This window comes from Macaca mulatta, chromosome 17 (genome assembly GCF_049350105.2).
Source record: "Macaca mulatta isolate MMU2019108-1 chromosome 17, T2T-MMU8v2.0, whole genome shotgun sequence".
In the NCBI taxonomy this organism is placed as follows: Eukaryota; Metazoa; Chordata; class Mammalia; order Primates; family Cercopithecidae; genus Macaca; species Macaca mulatta.
This window is the reverse complement of record NC_133422.1, coordinates 83,678,038-83,700,230: the sequence shown is the minus strand read 5'-3', so window position 1 is coordinate 83,700,230 and position 22,193 is coordinate 83,678,038.

Below are 22,193 nucleotides of genomic sequence, written 5' to 3'. Positions count from 1 at the left end.
TCCACCCCTTTCTGCCCAGGAGTTTGTCTGTCTCCCATGGACATCAACCTGCCATCCCCAATGCCCAGGCTATTCATGGTGAGGGATGCCTGCAGGTCCATGATGAGCTGCCCTCAGCCCTGCCTTGGCCTCCATCCCATGCTTATGGGCTCCCAAAACCCAGAGAGGGCTGAGGTGGTATGGGGCTGGAGTATCAGCACTGTTCCAAGTGCATGCACACCTAGCTAGGTTATGACAACACCCAAGCTTGGCTTCATCTTTGCTCTGAAATCAGAGCAAGAACTGGGAGCAGGGAGTGGCCAGGCAGCAGGGGCAGATATTTCTGAGCCTATGGGGACAGAGTGCTTCCTGGGCCTGAGAGTGCAGAGATACCCCTGTGGCTGGGCAGCTGCAGCTGTGCCTGGGAGGGTAGGGCTTGGAAGGGAGCCAGGTTTGCATGGGGGTGGGGCTTCTTCTTGTTTCTGGGTCCCCCTCCAACCTTCCTCCGTGGAGTGGGCAGCACTGGCCCTGACTCTCACATGGCAGCCGGCATCATGGCAGCCCACTCCAAAATGGGCTGCAACTGCCATTAGTACATTTTATTCTCTAGGGCAACCATTGTAAAGAGGTGTAATTGATGTCTCAGGATTCTACAAGAGAAACAGAACATGTAGGAGATAAGTATTTAAGATTTATTGCAAATAATTGTCTTATGTGATTGTGGTAGACGGCAAAGCAAATCCTAAATCCACACAGCAGGCCATCAGGAAGGGCCATCTGGAACTGGGGTTATGTGTTATTTGGATGCTGTGATTATGTGATTATGTGTAATTTTGTTTCTGTATATTCTCTATTTCTTAAATTTGTATGGTTTATATATTATGTTTATTGTATATAAACATCACAAGCAAACAGCATAAAAAATTAAACTATATTATGTCTATTTTTCATTTTGATTTATAGATTATTTCATGTTAAATTACTGTGGGGGAGGGAAATAAAGAAAACGTATAAACTAAAAAATCCACTTACATATATTACAAAAATTAAATAATTTATATTAGATATAAATATGACATAGATACAATGATTTGTGGTTCCTAGAAAGATGCAGCCCAGTCAGAACAAATTCAATTAATTACTGATAGTTATAAAATAGCATCTTTCAAATATTTTGTTTTGATACAATTATATTCCACAAGAAATATATAACCATTTCACTATGCTGACACAAATCATATTGTTCTCTGTTGATTTTAGAAAGTGCTGTTTATTCCATGAAAATCCTCAGATTTCCCAGGAGAAGTCATGCCTGACAATTTGTAACGACATAAACCCAATTTGACTTGAACTGAATCTTAAATTCAAAAAACAAAAAGAGCTAATCTAATGTTTGGTGAAAAGCAAGTGTCATGAAAGTGGATTAACAGCTCTGATGACTAAAGTATTTTATTTATCAATTGACTGAGAGAATTAAATGGTCAATAGAACGTAGGCAATTTAAAGCTCAGTCAACCATAAACCTAAGGGGCCAATTCTAGGAGTTACTGCGTTATTCAGTTTTAATATTCATTCAGTCCTTGATAGCTCTGTTGAGGGATGTGAAGTAGTCACTGAACACTGTGATGCTGGTTTACTATTATTATTATTAGAATTAGAATTATTTAATGACTTGCCACTGAATTGAATCCAATGACTTCTTTCTCAGAGCTTAATGATCAATAAAGAGTTCCTGAAAGTTTGAGTTTTAATTTATGAAATTCAAATAATTACCTTTGCATGTATATAGTTACTTAGATTTACCTATTCTATCTACCTTTGCATTACATATTTGCCCTAATTACAGTACATATTTACCTCCTTCTGTGTTTTCTTCTTTGGGCAGGGAAGTTTTTCTAATTATTATTATTTTTATTCCACAAATTTGGAATGTTTCTGTACTTCAGTGATTACACTGAACAGTTTAGCTTTCATGTTTAAAATAGGAAAGTATAAGATATGTCATAATCTTTGTTCTCTTTCTGAACAATAAAATAAACTGAAAATGTTTTAGTGAAGATTGTCTACCTCTCAATTTGCATATCCAGATTTACCATATGTTCCAATAGAACATACTACATATGGATTGTTATAAGAATTTTGAAAACTCACTAATAATTTGCCTTATCTGTGTGGTTCATATGCTCTTAGTGCACTGTTTTTACAGACCTATAGGCCTTATTTCTGAAGTAGATCTTTAAAAACTCTTTAATGAAGTTCTGTCACTAGTGAATGATAATCAAGCTTTATTAAGATGAAATGGCTTTTTTTTAGCCATGTATTTTCTGGATATGCCATTCTAGATTACAGTTCCTTTGTGATACAAAGGACGAAAATCATATAGAAAATATCATTAAAATTGAACTCATTAAAACTGAGAACTTCGGCTTATAAATAAAAATATACCATGAAATAAAAAGGTAAATCAAAAACTTGAGAAGATATTTATAATTTAATCTTCAAGCGGTGATCAAGAAATCGATAAAAAGGTAACCAATTTAAAAGATAACATATGTGGCTACAATACATATGAAAATGTACTCAACCTTTGATAAACCAGAAAAATATAAATGAAGATTACTCAATATATAACTTTAGAGTCACCATGTTGGTAAGATTTTTTTTTTTTTTTTTTTTTTTTTGAGACGGAGTCTCGCTCTGTCGCCCAGGCTGGAGTGCAGTGGCGCGATCTCGGCTCACTGCAAGCTCCGCCTCCCGGGTTTACGCCATTCTCCTGCCTCAGCCTCCCGGGTAGCTGGGACTACAGGCGCCCACAACCGCGCCCGGCTAATTTTTTGTATTTTTAGTAGAGACGGGGTTTCACCGTGGTCTCGATCTCCTGACCTTGTGATCCGCCCTCCTCGGCCTCCCAAAGTGCTGGGATTACAGGCGTGAGCCACCGCGCCCGGCCGGTAAGATTTTTTAAAATTATCAATTACAACTTTTGTTAAGATTGTTTACAAAATTCTGCTTCATAAATTAGAAATGGAGTATACACTGATACAACTGCATTAAGGAAACCGTTCCGTTCTCTAGTAGATGTCAGTTGGCTTTTACTTTACAATCAGAAACACTACTAAAAATATACTTCCTTAACATGTTCCTCCAAGATACGTATGATGATGTTCATAAATCAGGAATGGAAAATCAAACATCATATGTTCTCACTGATACGTGGGAGCTACACTGTGAGGATGGATGAAGAAACAATTTCATGGAGCAACAAAAACAGCTCTCAGCAGAGAGCCAGTTGAAGAGGAGATAGGAAGGTCAGGTCGTCTTCCCTGAAGTCAGATTATCTCTCCCTGAAGTCAGATTGTTTCTGTCAGTGTGGCTGAGTCTGGCGTTTTTATAGGATCAGGATGGAGGAAAGGGGAGCTGTAAGTAGTATTGGAAAAGGCAATATTTGATTGGTTAAAGGGCATTATTCAGAAAGACCCAATAAGGAAAGAGAAGCCAAACAAGAATAGAAGTCCTCACTCTGAGCTGTGAGTTTCAGGCTGCTTTTGGCTTGAAGATGGGGTTTCACTGAGGATCTACCCGGGTCTGCCTAGGCTTTCTCTGCCTTCTGACTCTTTTAGAATGATTAATTTTTTCCAAGGATTTTCAATTTATTTTGCTCAGATTCGTCAGAGGAATAACAATCTATGTCAGCTATAGCCTTAGAAAACGTGTTTTTAAAAAATATTATGACATGTACTAAAACTGGGAGACTAGCAAAACTTCTTATTTGAAAGCATTTACTCATGAGTATTCATTATCATGCAAATTTTGATGTGTATTTTACAGATTAGTTCTATTTAATAGCAAATGTCATTTACTTTATGAATGCAAAGTCATACAGAAATCCTTGCTGAAAATTGCAATGCATCATAAAAATTAATTTACTTTAAGACTAGGGTAAATTTATCCCTAAATATCTAGAAATATAATTTGTTTAATATAGAGCAAGAAAGGCAAAGAAAGAAACAGAGGCTGAGAGAAACTCAGAGATACGTAAATGTGAGTGATGCAACCATACTAAGAAAGAGGGAAGTCAGGGGGAAAACACACAGTGAATTTGTCTATCTGGTAAAATAAAATTCCAGTATAGTAAGAAGTTTATGAAAGATGTAACTTCAAAGTCAATTTGAGAGAAAAAAGAAAGATTGGCACTGTAAAAATCTATTTGTTACTAGGGCTTTAAAACTTCTAAAATTATTCTTACTATAAGTATTTTACATATATGAGCATTTTTTAAATTGAAAAAATATTGAAGAGGGTGTGGTCCTATAATTATGCTATAAACATATATTTGCAGACATATTTAGAAAAATTTGTAATCATAACATCCAAATATTGAGTTGGAACTAATAATAGAACATATGCTATGATCTACATAACAACATAAGTATTTCATCTCAAAGTAGCAATAAAATACATTCAAGCATTTGCAAAAGCTTTAGCATGCCTAGTAACTGTAGTGAAATATCTTGTCATCAGCAGTGAACTGATGGCCATTTTATTTTGAACCTTACATGCTCAAGGCAAAATACTTGCCAGCTTTGTCCTCTTTAATTTAAGTTTAATGGTTACTTGTAGCTGGAAGCTAGCTGCTACTAATGAATGAAATTCAACCAAATTAACACCTGACCTTTTTTCTGCATTATTTATTTTTACTTTCACATCTGGCCAACTGCCTGACAGTCACAATTAAATGGAAAAAATAATGCTTGCAAAGTTACTTATTGAGTAAAAGTCTTAATCTGTAAATATTTAGGAATTTTTACACTTATGTGAAAAGATGCACCTCCTTTTTTGCATAAAATGTAAACATAAACACTATTTGAATCATGAAAAAGAGGAAAATAATTTTAAAGAGTCAACAGGAATAATACTTTACTTGGACAAGGTCTTTACAATTGTTCTCCTATTAACTATAACTAAAAGTTAAAAGCAAGTACTTCCACATAAGATAATATAATTACTTATTAAAGAGAAAATATATAAGAATTTCATGAATAGATAAATTTATTTAAAATGTACAAAGTTGTCAATGTATTATTAATGTGCTAATTTGTAAAATATATATTTAAAGACAAATCCTAAGCTAATGCATTAGAAAATGGTTATTACTGTTACATAAAAAATCATAAAATGTTAAGCCAATTTAAATTTTTGCATCACTGTAAGGCTTGTGCCTAAAACACATTACTTATTGCATAAGCATTAACAATATATTTCCTACAGTAATTAACAAGACCTTAAAAAAATTTGAACATGCAATTATATAATGGTATATGAAAAAGGAAAGAAGTTTCTCAGTAGAGAAGGAGAAACACACCTATTTGCTTTTCTTATTTTACCAATTTTGAGTGATTTCTTAAACTTGCACACTAGAATATTTCCATTTATAAATGTAAAGCTTTACAACATAATTATGCCCAATAATGCTATATAGGAAGCTATAATTTTTATCCCACTACATGAGTAACAATACCCAAAGAGCAAATAAAAATACATTTTAACAGCATATATTTTAATCAATTGATATGTGGAGCATTTAGATTTCAAATGACTTTGATATTCAGAATGGCTTTTTCAAATGAGCCACACTATTTATGCTTTAGCAAGCAATTACACACACTCTTGAAATAAATAATAACTATTTAAACATTCAACAAAAAATAGTAGATATAAAAACCAAATAAAATCATAGAACTAAAAATAAAATAAACAATTAAAAACTCATTGTATAGACTCAATAGTATATTGGAAACAACTTAGTAAATATTCAAAGAACAAAAACAGATCAATAAAAATTACTCAACCTGATCAAGAAGAAGAAAATAGAAGGAAAAATATGATCTCATGATTTTGAGATAATACGAAATACCTATTATTTATGTCTTCAGAGTTTTAGGAGAAAAAGAGAAAAAGTAAAGGGCTTAAAATTTTTCAACAAAGTAATAGCTAAAAATTTACAAATTTTGTGAAAAGCATGAGCAGACAAAAAAGAGAGTAAACCTAAACAGAATAAATTCAAAGGCATCCACACAGAGACACATCCTAACAAAAGTGGTGAATATTGGGGGAAAAAAAAGAAAAAGAAAATATGATCTCATTAAGAGATAAAAGATGTATTACATATGAAACAGGAATGATTCGTTTGATAAAATTTCTCATCTGAAAGCATGCAGGCCAAAAGAAAGTGACATATATTGTTTACAAGTTCACACACACACAAAAAAAGAACTGCCAACCCAAAATTTTATGCTATAGATACACATGGTGCTGATGTTAGGACGATTAGACTTGCAAATTTTTGACTTTACAATAATATGAAGGCAGTACAGATTCAGTAGAAACCATACTTTGAGTACCCAAACAACCATTCTGTTTTTTTACTTTCAGTACAGCATTCAATGTGGTACATGAAATATTCAACAGTTAATTATAAAATAGACTTTGTGTTAGATAATTTGGAAAACTGTAGATTAATGTATTCTTAGCATGCGTAATGAAAATTATAAAACGTTAAAAAATTGAAGAGGACGCACACACAAAAAAATGGAAAGAAATTCTATGTTCATAAGTTGGAAGAATCAAGACTGTGAAAATGTTCATACTTCTCAAAGCAATCTACATATTCAATGCAATCCCTATCAAAATATCAATTGACATTATTCATAAAAAGAGAAAATGTAATCTTAAAATTTATATGGAACCACAAAAGACGCAGAATAGCTTATCCTAAGACAAAAGAACAAAACTGGAGGAATCACATTACCTGACTTCAAATTATACTGCAGAACTACAGTAACTAAAGCAGCATGGTACTGGCATTAAAATGGACACATAGACCAATAAAACAGAATAGAGAAAGATAAACAAATCCACACATGTATAGTGAACTCATCTTCAACAAAGGTGCCAACAACATACACTAGGGAAAAGACAGTCTCTTCAATAAATGATTCTGGAAAAACTGGGTATCCAAATGCAGAGGAATAAAACTAGACCCCTATTTTGCATCACATACAAAAATTAAATGAAAATTGATTAAAGACTTATATCTAAGACCTCAAACCATGAAACCACTACAAGAAAACTTTGGAGGAACTCTCCAGGACATTCATTTGGACAAAAATTTCTTGAGCAATACTCTGCAAGCACAGTCAATCAAAACAAAAAATGAATAAATGGGATCACATCAAGTTACAAAGATTCTGCACAGCAATGGAAACAACCAATAAAGTAGAGAGACAACCAACAGAATAGGAGAAAACATTTGCAAACTACTCATCTGACAAGAGATTAATAACCAGACTATAAAAGGAGCTCATACAACTCTATAGGAAAATATCTAATAATATGATCAATAATTAAGCAAGAGATCTGAATAGACATTTCTCAAAAGAAGACACACATATGGCAAATAGGCATATAAAAAGGTGCTCAACACCATAGATCATCAGGGAAATGCAAATCAAAACTACAATGAGATACAATCTCACCCTATTTAATTTATTTTTTTTTCTTTTTCCAAAAGACAGACAATGACACATGCTGGGGAGGAGAAAAGAGAGTCCTTGTACAGTGTTGGTGGGAGTGTAAATTAGTATAGTCACTAGGGAGAACAGTTCAGCAGTTCCTGGAAGAACTGAAAATGAAGCTACCATGTGATTCAGCAATTCTACTGCCGAGTATATACCCCAAAGAAGGGAAATCAGAGTATCAAAGAGATATCTGTGCTACCATGTTTATTGCAGCACTATTCACAATAGCTAAGATTTGGAAGCAACCCAGTGTCCATCAACGGATGAAGAAATAAAGAAAATGTGGTACATATACATAATGGAATACTACTCAGCCATAAAAAAGAATGATATCCTGTCATTTGTAACAACATGGGTGGAACGGGAGATCATTACATCAAGTGAAATAAACCAGGCACAGAAAGACAAACATCACATAGTCTCACTTATTTGTGGGATGTAAAAATCAAAACAATTGGCCACAATAGAAAGTAGAAAAATGGTTACCAGAGACTGGGAATGATAGTGAGGGACAGTGGAGGTGTGGGGATGGTTAATGGGTATTATAAAAATTTTTAGAAAGGATGAACTAGACCTCATATTTGATTGCACAACACAGAGACTATAGTGGATAAATAATGTAATTGTACATATTAAAACAACTAGGCCAGGTGTGGTGGCTCATGCCTGTATTCCTAGCTCTTTGGGAGGATGAGGCAGGCAGATCACTTGAGGTCAGGAGTTTGAGACCAGCCTGGCCAACGTGGTGAAACCCTATCTCTATAAAAAATTACAAAAATTAGTCAGATGTGGTGGCAGACACCTGTAGTCCCAGCTACTTAGGAAGCTGAGTTGGGAGAATTGCTTGAACCTGGGAGGCAGAGGTTGCAGTGAGTTGAGATTGCACTACTCCACTCCAGCCTGAACGACAGAGTGACATCCTGTCAAATAAATAAATAAATAAATAAATAAATGAAATAACTAACAGAGTGTAATGGATTGTTTATAACTCAAAGGATAAATGCTTGAGGGGATGGAAACCCTCATTTTCCATGATGTGTGTTTTTGTTTTTTTGTTTTTTTTTGAGACGGAGTCTTGCTCTGTTGCCCAGGCTGGAGTGCAGTGGCACAATCTCGGCTTGCTGCAAGCTCGGCCTCCTGGGTTCACGCCATTCTCCTGCCTCAGCCTCATGAATAGCTAGGACTAGAGTCGCCTGCCACCACGCCTGGCTAATTTTTTGTAATTTCAGTAGAGAAAGGGTTTCACCATGTTAGCCAGGATGGTCTTGATCTCCTGACCTCGTGATCTGCCTGCCGAGGCCTCCCAAAGTGCTGGGATTACAGGCATGAGCCAACACACCTGGACTTCCATGATGTGATTTTTACGCATTGCATGCCTGTATTGAAATATCTCTTATATCCCAGAAATATAAATACATGCTATGTAACCACAAAAATTTAAAAAGTTTTAAAAATGCACATGTACTTAAAAGCACTGTAGACACATCAAAAGGTATATCTAAATATCTTCAAGCAGCCTACAGAAAGGCAAGAAAAAATAGAAACAAAATACAAGTGGAAGCAAAAACAAATATCATCCATCTTAAGCCTAAACATATCAATAATTACTTTATGTAAATAGTCAGAATGTATCATTCAAAAGAGTGAGACTGGCAGAATTCATAAAGGAAAATAAACCAAAACTATGACCCAACTTTATGTTGTCTTTAACTGAAACTCACTTGAAATATAGTAGTATAGGCAGATTGAAGATAAAAAGATGAAAAAATATATAGCATATAAACATCATCGTTTTAAAAGTAGGAGTGGCTAAATTGATGTCACATAAAGCAGACCACAAAACAAATAAAAGTATAAGAATTATAAGAAATTAAATTTTTTTTTTTTTTTTTTTTTTTTTTGAGATGGAGTCTCTCTCTGTCGCCCAGGCTGGAGTGCAGTGGCCGGATCTCAGCTCACTGCAAGCTCCGCCTCCTGGGTTTACGCCATTCTCCTGCCTCAGCCTCCAGAGTAGCTGGGACTACAGACGCCCGCCACCTCGCCCAGCTAGTTTTTTGTATTTTTTAGTAGAGACGGGGTTTCACCATTTTAGCCAGGATGATCTCGATCTCCTGACCTCGTGATCCGCCCATCTCGGCCTCCCAAAGTGCTGGGATTACAGGCTTGAGCCACCGCGTCCGGCCTTAGAAATTAAAATTATAAGAAATTATAAGAGCAGGACATTACATAGTAGCGATGATGAATAAGGAAAATGAAGTAACTTCAAAATGTAAAAAGCACTAACAAAGGCCGGGCATGGTGGCTCACGCTTGTAATCCCAGCACTTTGGGAGACCAAGGCGGGTGGATCACCTGAGGTCAGGAGTTCAAGACCAGCCTGGTCAACATGGTAAAACCCCGTCTCTACTAATAGAACAAAAAAAAACTAGCCGGGCATGGTGGTGAGCACGTGTAATCCCAGCTACTCGGGAGACTGAGGCAGGAGAATTGCTTGAACCCAGGAGATGGAGGTTGTAGTGAGCCGACGTAGTGCCACTGCACTCCAGCCTTGGTGACAGAGTGAGACTCTGTCAAAAAAAAAAAAGCACTAACAAATAGAACTAAAAGGGGAAATCAACAATTACTCTTAGGGACTTCAATACCCCTTTATCAATATCATCAACAATTTATCAACTAAGATGATAGAAGAACTGAAAAACATTATCAGCCAAATAAATTGAAAAAAGAAAGTAGAAAAAATTCATCTTCCCCAGTATTAAGGTTGAATGTATAGGTGTAGTAACTGGTAGATGGGTAGTGTACAGTTTATCATAATGTTTCACTGGTAGATGGGTAGACATATAGATAAGTGGCATGGAGAACCCGAAAATAGAGCTGTACAAAATTACCCGACTAATTTTTGAAAAATGAGCCAAAGCAATACATTGGAGGAAGGATAATCTTTCCAGTAAATGATACTAGAACAATTGGATGCCTGTAGTTTAAAAATGGAAAAAAGGAAACTTTATCTTAAACTCAATGCTATGCAAATTTACTTGAAAAATGAATTATAAATTTAATTGGAAAATATAGAAAAATAAAACTTTTAGAAAAAGACATAGGATAATACCTTTAGAATCTATGAATAAGCAAAGACATCTTACATAGGACACCATATGCACAAACCAAAACAAACAAATTATGACCTATTGAAAAATGTTTTAAAATAGCACTGTGAATTGTCCATTGGTAGAATAAAATGACAGGCTACTGACTGACTAGAAGAAAACATCTGCAAACCGAATATTTGACAAAGATAAACCCAAAATATGTAAAGAACTCTCAAATCTCAACAGTATAGAAATGAACAATTCAAAGAGAAAATAAGCAAAGAATGTGAACAGCAATTTTACCACAGAAAATATACAGATGTGAAATAAGCACAAGAAAATATGTTCAACAGCATTAACCCTTCAGGAGATACATTTTAAAAACTACAGTTGAGATATTATTAATTATCTAATAGATTAGCTGAAAAAAAATTTACAGGATTGTGGTAGACAGAATAATGCCCCTCAGAGGTGCTTGTGACCTGATCTCCAAAGCCTGCAAAAGTGTTACTTTGCATGGAAAAGGAACTGGGTAGATGTGATTAAGAGTATGGACCTTGAGATGGGATAAATGCCCTGTTTTATTTGGGCGGGTGAAATGTAATCTCGTGAGTACTTAAAAGAGGAGAATTATTCATGGCTGGGCTAGAAAGAAATGTGATGAAGGAAGACAAATCAGAGATATGAGATGTTGCTGTCTTGGAAGATGGAAGAAGAGGAACACAAGCTAAGGTATAAAGGCAGCCTCTTAGAAGCTGAAAAAGGCAGGGAAACAAATTCTCTCCTAAAGCCTCAGAGAGGAATGCTCCTGTGCTGACATACTGGCTTAAAGCAGTGAGACCTGTGTCAGAATTCTGCCCCACAGAACCGTAAGATGCAAAATGTGTGTTGTTTTAAGCTACTGAGTTTGGGGTAATTTTAAATAAAAATAAATAAATAAATAAATAAATAAATAAATAAATAAATAAACAGATCAGAGCTACAGTGTAACATTCATGTTTATCCCAATAAGATATCAGCTAATACCCTACTACCACTTATAAAATTTCCAAAATATTTTCAGAGAGGGAGAGAGAGAGAGAGAGAAAGAGAGTGAGAGAAAGACTGAGAGACAGAGAACCCCAAAGGAATATCATTGTAAATATTACAGAATTAAAATGGTAATTCTTTAATATTTTTCAATATTTACATTTAGTATCAGTACAAATATTATGTCTTTGTGTTACTACAGCAATAATTATTTTACCACCACCAAATTAAAAGGATCAAGTAGATAAATTTTCCTAAACTGTGAAATATAGCCCCTTAAAATTTTATGAATAGAAATGAATTTTATTTCCAAATACAGTTTTCATTTTAAATGTATTAACACAAAAATTACCTCAAACATAATTTCTCAAAATATAGTACACATGTATTTTCCTATTGACATAAAAAGTATTTATTTTCTTTCCCATATGAATTTTTATTTTACCATTTCTAGCAACTGCTTGAAAACTTTAACAAGCCTGAAAAATAAGAAAAGATCATTTATGAAAGTTCCAATTTGCATAGAAAAACACAACACTCACATTTTCCAACTCCCTCTATCTTTAAAGCCATTCAAGGTACATTGTGTTTTTAAGCTAATAATGTTTATGAAACTCTCACTACCTTGAATAGAGCACATTGTTATACATTTCCTGCATTTACATTTATGTACAGTAAAATTTCTAAGATGATTTGTTTTTCCATTTTATACATGTAATTAATAATTTAATCATCTAATGTTAAAAATGTGCTCGCAATTTTTCTTTAATCTGTTGCCTTACCAAGTCCTGAACATATAGCTATCTTTTCCACTGTGTTTGGGCATCATTAACTTCAGTGTCAAATTAGAATCTGAACTGGAGTTGGCTATAGCTACCATTTAGGTTGAGTACTTCTCTCACTACGTCTTATTCCTCTAAGTGATCTTCAACCCTCAGGGGGCCCCAGTAAAAACATAATTTTCAATGTCTTGCTTCTTTCTCATTGCTGTTGGTTTTCGGCCTTTTCTTTGCCCTGTAGCATCTCAGCTTCCAGCTATAACTTATTGCCAAAAGCACTAAAATAAGGATCATAAGACTGACAAAAAGAACTTTTTGTGGCAATAAGATACCAAATTATAAATAAGACCTACAGCCACATCAGTGAAGGATTAAATCATGCACCCCTGCACTTAAAAGAACAAACTATGTTCTAACTGCCACAGGGTTTCTCAGTTTCTCTAGCAGCTGAGCAGGCATGGGCCTTGAGATAAGTAATATTGCAACAATTGTGGCTCACTTTCCACCAGACACTGACTAACTCACCCCATGCAACCCATCCCATCCTACAAGTCATAAAGGCACCTTCGACTGGACAAGAGACTGACCTCAGTAGCTTTCTCCAGATAAAAGAGCACTGACCATGGAACGGTTTTGGCAGGTATCAAGATTGTTCACTGAGTGCCTTTGTATCCTCTGCTTCACCTTTTGATGTATACGGCCTAATTAGAGTACCTGTAAATATTAAGTCTCCACCGCAAACTGAAAAAGCATGCATGTTTGCTTACTACACATATGTGCCTACACCACTTCATGAATATTCATAGCTCCTCCCATAGCCTATTAAATATGTATAACTAACCAACCTGCTTGGTATACAATTCTGTTCCATCTTTCTCTCCCTTGAAGTGCCTACTTTAGGCCTCTAACAGAGGCTACAGTTCCCAGCCTGTCAGGATGTCTGGCGGGAAACCTGCAATCCTTAGGAAATAAAGCTCTCTTTTCCAAATGTATAGATCTCATAATCTTAACACAAGAGAGCAAATGACATAATGATGTACAAGCAGATCATATAAGACAGATACAGTACCAAAGGGAAATAAACAGCTGGATTTTTAGTTGTAATTAATAAATATTAGAAGCCATTATTTTTATTCTGATGTTTAATAGGAATCATCTCTTTGGAAGTGATCATCAAGCCTCAGTGGGGTTGCTGTTTTCCTTGTACCCGACATATCTATTTTATTTAAGCCCTTTTCTTCGACAGTAAAGTTAGATTATCCTTTCCTCCAAGTTGTTTCTTCACATCATGTTTCTCTTTGGTTCCTCTTCACATCAGCTGGCTATCCTATACCACCTGCCTTTAGTATCAGGCTCAAGCTGTTTGTAACAGTGCATCAAAGCACATGCCTAGAATCGTTGCTTTTGTCTCATCTGTGAGAAGGGAGTCAATATTTTCCAAGTGCCCTCCATAGTAAAATGTTAACCCTCTTGATTATATAATAACCTTGGTTATAGAATTTATCACTTTATTGGAAATAGTGTCAGGTGTACAAAAATATTTTTAAACAATAATTTAAAATAGGGAAGATATTGAAATAAGAGAATATTGATCTGCTTCTTCATTTTTACTTGTATTATTTAAAAACAATTACAAATATTTATTAGATACCATGTTCATTTGATAAGCATTTTCTCTTTTACTTCTCACAAGAAACATTTTGAGAACAATAGAGTTATTAGAACAAATTACTGATAGGAAAATTAAAACTTAAAGGGTCAATGCCAAAAATCACACAGCTCAAATATGTGGGCTATGTATGCTATGTATCCAGGTACTATAATTCTACAGCTGACTTTTTTTTTTAATAAAATATGTCATTATGCTTGTTGCTACTTTATATACAACACAGTTTAAAATTTGCCACTTTAAATATAATTAAAATATAAAAAGATATATAGAGCCATTACAGAGTTGTGACATAAATTTAAAATCATAATTTTAATGTTGACTCTGTTGCTTACTGGCTATACAACATTAACCAAGTCATTTAAGTCCAATATATTTGAATTTACATACCAGTAAAAAAAAGTTTGAGCCTTAACACTAGACAACATGCTCTTTAAGTTGAAATTCTAATGATTGTATAATTTTACATTTATTTGTAAAAAAAGTCAGTGATAAAATAAAATTTCTAAAAAAATGCTTAAATATAAATTTTGCCTATTTATAATATTGTTTCATATAAATGTTGGTTTCCTTATTATAAATAAGTAAATTGGAAAAGACTATTTCTTAGACATGTTAACATTATTGCAAACAATGATATTCTTTTATTTTAATACTTACATTATGTTAGTAAGTCTCAATAAAAGTAGCTTACAAAGTCAAAATATTGTCTTTAGACAACAGAAATGTTTGTTCCAAAAGTGAAATATCTTCTTTATTGTTAGTGAAACATAAACAAGATGGTTATTAAATCCTGAACCTTTTGTTTAACATTCTTGCTAGCTTGTATTGAGTGACTGCATTGTGAAAAACACAATCTAGGTTTCAGTGCTTTTATAATTTTATGTATGGTTACTATTGAATATTTAATGACAAAAGCTCCAAAGTACAAACTTTCTAAGGACAATATTAAAAATGTATAATTTTGACTTTGTTATTCTGTTATGTCCAATAACATGAAATCCTAAAAAGTAAAATTTACAGTTTCACACCCGAAATAACAGAGTACTCAGATGAGGAAAGTTTCTTTTCAATTACTCATGAAAAAGTGGAAGCACAAAGAAATGGATGTCCTATGCTTAAGCTGAAGGAAGATCGTAGAATTACAAATCTACCAAGCTATATGTAAACATTAAGGCTAGGGAGGCCTATTATTCAGACCTTTTAAAGTTCTTGGGCACTAACGTTACCATAAAATGTAGGCAAATTCAATAGCATCAATAAGCAAATTAATAATAATGGATTACTGTTGTAACCTACTTGGGTTCCCCCATTAATGTGGAGAGCTGAAACTTCTGTGAGGCAGTTCACATCTGAGAAAGTCCTACTAATGTTTTATTGAATGAAAAATTATTTTTCCAGAGAAGGCTGTTGCAAGGAAAAAGTTTTAAAAAAATTTTAAAGTGATGCAGAAAGTTAGTGGTGAGGGAAGAGAGAGACCCTCTCACATTGTTTTATATTGTTTTATACTCAGTAACTGTTTTAAGAAAAAAACCAAGAAAGTGAAACCAAAGACAGGCAGCCCGGCGCCAGGCCCGAAACCAGGCCTGGGCCTGCCTGGCCAAAACCTAGTAGTTAAAAATCAACTACATTGTATAGAAGAACACTGTGAAACTCGCTGTTCTGTTCTGTTTCTTTCTGACTACCAGTTCATGAAACCCCTTTCATGTATCCCGTAGATTGCTCAATCAATCACGACCCTTTCATGTAAAATCTTTAGTGTTGTGAGCCCTTAAAAGGGACAGAAATTGTGCATTCGGGGAGCTCAGATTTTAAGATGGTAGCTTGCCGATGCTCCCAGCTGAATAAAGCCTTTCCTTCTACAACTTGGTGTCTGAGAGGTTTTGTCTGTGGCCTCTCCTGCTACATTTCTTGGTTCCCTGACCGAGAAATGAAGTGACTGACGGATGGCCGAGGCAGCCCCTGAGGCAGCCCCTTAGGCAGCTTAGGCCTGCCCTGTGAAGCATCCCTGCGGGGGACTCTGGCCAGCCTGCGTGACACCATCCAAAGAGCGCTCCTGGGTAGGCAATTGCCCCGGCGGAACAGCTCGCCAGAGCAGCGCATAGCAGGCCCCCACGGAGGATTAACACAGTGACTGAACACCGGGAAGGAATTGGCACTTGGAGTCTGGATATCTGAAACTTGGTAAGACTAGTCTTTGAAACTTGCCCACTCCATTTGAGTGGAAGTGTGGCCTGATCACCCATGGCGTGCCTGTATCGGCACTTTTGTTTTGGTTTTGACTTGAGTTGAATTGCCGGATACTTTGGTTTTGGTTTTAACTTGACCTGAATTTCTTGGTATTCTGATTTTAAATTCCTTGGTATTCTGACTTTGGTTTGGTATAAATGATAAAAGTGTGTGTGTGCCCTCTTTACCCATTCTTTGGTTTGTGGTGAGTGTGTGTGGTGTGAGTGTGGTATTTTGTCTTGAGAAAGCATGGGTCAGGCACAAAGTAAGCCCATCCCATTGGGAACTATGCTAAAAAATTTCAAGAAAGGATTCAGTGGAGACTATGGAGTCACTATGACTCCAGGAAAACTTAGAACTTTGTGTGAAATAGACTGGCCAGCATTTGATCTAGGTTGGCCATCAGAAGAAAGCCTAGACAGGTCTCTAGTTTCAAAGTTTTGACACAACGTAACTGGCAAGCCAGGACACCCAGATCAATTCCCATATATAGATTCCTGGTTACAGCTAGTTTTAGATCCCCCACAGCAGTTAAGGGGACAGGCAGCAGCAGTACTAGTAGCAAAGGGACAGTTAGTTAAGGAAGGTTCTTGCTCCACCAGCCAAGGGAAGCCGGCACCTAAAGTTCTGTCTGACCCAGAGCCTGAAGACTCATGGCAGGAGATGGCACCCTCCCTTATCAGGTGGAGATGCCCCCTTCTCCTGAGCCCACAGCCCCTAGACCACCCAGAGTAGATAAGAAAGGAAGTGAAGCCGCAGGAAAAACTCCTCCCTTGGTGGCCTGCTTATGGCCCAAGACTGGACTCCAAATGCCCCTGAGAGAGCAGCGATATACTGGGCTAGATGAGGACAGACACATGGTGGAAAGGCATGCCTTTGTGTATCACCCTTTCACCTCTGCTGACCTCCTCAATTGGAAAAACAACACTCCATCTTACACTGAAAAGCCTCAAGCTCTAATTGACTTGCTCTAAACAATTATCCAGACTCCTAATCCTACTTGGGCTGATTGTCACCAGCTACTCATGTACCTCTTTAACACAGATGAAAAGCGAAGGGTGCTCCAGGCAGCAACTAAATGACTAAAGGAGCACATCCTCACCGATTACCAAAATCCCCAGGAATACATAAGAATTCAGCTGCCAGGAGCGGATCCTCAGTGGGATCCAAATGAAGGACCAGCTATGGAGAGGCTAAGACGGTACCGAGAGGCATTAATTGAAGGTTAAAAAAAAAGGGGCTCAAAAGGCCACCAATGTAAATAAAGTTTCTGAAGTCATCCAAGGAAAGGAGGAAAGCCCAGTCCCATTCTATGAAAGACTGTGTGAGGCCTATCGTATGTAGTACACTCCTTTCGATCCGGATAGTCCTGAAAATCAGCGTACGATTAATATGACCTTAGTTAGTCAGAGTGCAGAAAATATCCAGAGAAAATTGCAAAAACAGGCTGGGTTTGCAGGAATGAATACCTCACAGTTACTGGAGATAGCTAATCAAATATTTGTAAATAGAGATGCAACAAGCCGCCAAGAAAGCAGTAAGGAGGGCGAACACCAGGCCAGGCGAAACGATGATTTGCAGGCTGCGGCAATTAGAGGAATGCCCCTGAAAGGGCAAAAATGGGAGGTTCTGGGAGGAATGCCCAGTCCAATCACTCACATCTGCAGCATAACCATCGTGCCTACTATAAAGAAATACGACATTGGAAAGATAAATGTCCCCAACTAAAGGAAAAGCAGGGTGATGCAGAACAAAATATCTCAGACAAAGACGAAGGGATTTTGCTCAATCCGGCTGAAGGGCTACTAGGCTGAAAGGGACTGGGCTCAAACGCCCCCAAAGAGCCCATGGTCAGGATGAAAATAGGGGGCAAAGACATTAAGTTTTTGGTCGATACCGGAGCTGAACACTCAGTAGTAACCGCCCTGGTGGCCCCCTTATTTAAAAAGACCATTGATATAATTGGAGCGACAGGAGTCTCTGCCAAGCAGGCTTTCTGCCTACCACGGACCTGCTCGGTGGGAGGACATAAACTGACTCATCAATTTCTGTATATGCCTGACTGCCCCTTGCCTTTGTTAGGAAGAAACTTGCTTAGGAAGCTGAGAGTCACCATTTTCCTTACAAAACAGGGTTCTTTACAGCTGAAGTTACCAGAAACAGGAGTCATCATGGCCCTTACAGTTCCCCAGGAAGAAAAATGGAGACTTTTTCTAACTGAGCCAGGCCAGAAAATAAAACCAGCTCTAGCGAGGCGATGGCCCCAAGCATGGGCAGAGGACAATCCTCTGGGGCTGGCAATCAATCAAGCCCCCGTATTCATTAAGCCTGGGGCCAAGCCAATCAGACAAAAGCAGTATCCACTTCCCAGGGAAGCCCTTAAAGGAATACAGACTTAACTTAGATGCTTAAAAGCATTTGGCATTATAGTTCCTTGCCAGTCTCCATGGAACACTCGCCTACTACCTGTTCCTAAACCAAGGACCAAAGACTACCGACCTGTACAGGACTTATGCATGGTAAACCAAGCTACAGTGACTCTGCACCCAACAGTTCCCAACCCTTACACACTGTTAGGATTGCTGCCAGCTGAGGACGGCTGGTTTACTTGCCTAGACTTGAAAGATGCCTTCTTTAGCATGAGACTACCTCCTGAGAGCCAAAAGCTGTTTGCCTTTCAGTGGGAAGATCTGGGGTCAGGTGTCACCACTCAGTACACTTGGACTCACTCGGCTTCCCCAAGGGTTCAAAAACTCCCCCACCATCTTTGGGGAGGCATTGGCTCGAGACCTCCAGAAGTTTCCTGCTAAAGACCTAGGCTGCGTCTTGCTCCTGTACTTGAACCACCTTCTGCTGGGACACTCCACAGCAGTTGGGTGTGTGAAAGGGACAGATACCCTGCTTCGGCACCTGGAGGACTGTGGGTATAAGGTGTCCAAGAAAAAAGCTCAGATCTGCAGACAGCAGGTACGCCACCTGGGAGTCACTATTCCAAAAGGGGAGCGCAGCCTAGGGTCAGAAAGAAAGCAGGTCATCTGCAGCCTACCAGAACCTAAAACCAGAAGCCAAGTAAGAGAATTTGTAGGAGCTGTGGGGTTTTGCAGATTATGGATTCCAAACTTTGCGGTGCTAGCCAAACCGTTGTATGAGGTTACAAAGGGGGGCGACGAGAGCCCTTTGAATGGGGGCCTCTACAACAGCAAGACTTTTGTAAGTTAAAAGAAAACTTATGTCAGCCCCAGACTACATAGGCTACCAGATTTCACAAAGCCCTTCACTCTCTATGTGTCAGAAAGAGAAAAAATGGCAGTAGGAGTTTTAACTCAAACTGTGGGGCCCTGGCCAAGACCAGTGGCCTACCCCTCAAAACAACTAGATGGGGTTTCTAAAGACTGGCCTCTGTGTCCGAGAGCCTTGGCAGCAATGGCCCTGTTAGCACAAGAAGCAGATAAGCTAACCCTTGGACAAAACCTAAATATAAAAGCCCGCCATGCGGTGGTAACTCTGATGAATACCAAAGGACACCATTGACTAACAAATGCTAGATTAACTAAGTACCAAGGCTTGTTATGTGAAAACCCCCGCATAACCATTTAAGTCTGTAACACTTTAAATCCTGCCACCTTGCTCCCAGTATCTGACAGCCCTGTTGAACATAGCTGTGTAGAGGTGTTGGACTCTGTCTATTCTAGCAGACCAGATCTTCGAGACCAGCCACGGGCATCCGTAGACTGGGAATTATACGTGGACGGGAGCAGCTTCAACTCACAAGGAGAAAGGTGCATAGGATACGCAGTAGTAACCCTGTAGGATGTTGTTGAAGCTAAGCCATTGCCCCAGGGAACTTCGGCCCCAAAAGCAGAACTCATGGCTCTAACTCAGGCTCTGGAACTCAGTGAAGTTAAGACTGTAAACACCTATACTGATTCTCGATATGCCTTTCTAACCCTTCAAGTACATGGAGCATTATAGAAAGAAAAAGGCCTGTTAAATTCTGGGGGAAAGGACATAAAATATCAACGAGAAATTCTACAATTATTAGAAGCAGTGTGGAAACCCCAAAAGGTGGCAGTCATGCATTGTAGGGGACCCGAGCAAGTTTCTCCCTCGGTGAGTCAAGAAAACTCCCGAGCAGACACAGAGGCTCGAAAAGCAGCATCTACTCCTTACCAGGCATCAGTCACAGCCTCACTACTCCCTCAAACGCTTGATCTGGTGCCTACTTATTCAAAAGAGAAAAAAGATTTTCTTCAGGCAGAGGGAGGACAAACAATAAAGGCAAGTTGGATAAAGTTACCAGATGGAAAAATAGCTGTGCCACAGCTGCTAGGAGCCGCAGTCGTGCTGGCTGTACAGAAACTACCCATTTAGGCTAAGAATCACTTGAAAAGTTGTTAGGCCGGTATTTCTACATCTCACACTTGCCAGCTTTTGCTAAAACAGCAGCTCAGCCATGCGTTACCTGTCCACAGCACAATGCAAAGCAAGGCCCCTCTGCGCCTCCTGGCATACAAGCCTATGGAGCGGCTCCTTTTAAATATCTTCAGGTGGACCCCACAGAGATGCCTACATGTGGAGGTAACCAGTATTTACTGGTTCTAGTGTGTACTTACTCTGGGTGGGTGGAGGCTTATCCAACACGAACGGAAAACCTCATGAAGTAACCCGTGTGCTGCTTCGACATCTCATCCCTGGGTTTGGACTGCCTCTACGAGTTGGCTCATATAATGGGCCGGCATTTGTGGTTGACTTGGCACAGAAGACGCAAAGGAATTAGGAATCTCACAGAAGTTACATGCCGCTTACCGACCTCAGAGTTCCGGAAAGGTGGAGCGGATGAATCCAACTCTCAAAAATAGTTTAGGGAAAGTATGTCAGGAGACAGGATTAAAATGGATACAAGCCTCTCCTATAGTATTGTTTAAAATTAGGTGTACCCCCTCTAAGAAAACAGGATACTTCCTCCCCCTATGAAATTTTGTTTCATAGCCTCCTCCTATACTGCAAGCACTTCCGGGTACTCCCCAAGAGTGAGGTGAGATTGAATTACAGCGGCAGCTACAGGCCTTGGGGAAAATTACCCAGACAACCTCAACTTGGGTAAATGAGAGGTGCCCAGTCAGCTTATTCTCCCCCGTTCACCCTTTTTCTCCAGGTGACCGTGTGTGGATCAAGGACTGGAATGTGGCTCCATTGCCGCCACGGTGGAGGGGACACCAGACCGTTATCCTGACCACTCCCACAGCTGTAAACGGGGAAGGAATCCCAGCCTGGATTCACCACAGCCGGTGACGCCTGGATTCACCACAGCCGCGTGAAGCCTGCGGCCGCTGAGACCTGGGCGGCCAAACCAAACCCGGACAATCCCTGTAAAGTGACCCTGAGGAAAAAGCAAGTTTTGCTCTAGTCACACCCAGAAGCTGACTGTTCTAGGCTCGGCGGAAGGATGAGGAAAATCATCGTGGGACTTATTTTCCTTATAACATGGACTCGTGTGTTAAAGCTTCCACTGCTTCTGCCCACACAGAGGACTGTCTTCAGTGCATACATCAGGTCACTGAGGTAGAACAACAAGGTAAGACAATTTTCTAAATTTTACAATTATTATGAATGCCTAGGAACTCCAGAGGGAACCTGTTTGTACAATAACACTCAGTACAAAGTATGTAATCCAGGAAGTGACCAGCCCGATGTGTGCTATGACCCCTCTGAACCCCCCATGATCACAGTCTTTGAAGTAAGACTAAGGACTGGTCCTTTTCCAGGTGACGCAAGTAAGGTAATCGCTAGAACAGAAGAAAGAGGGGTACCCAAAAATGTAACCTTAAAATTTGATGCTTGTG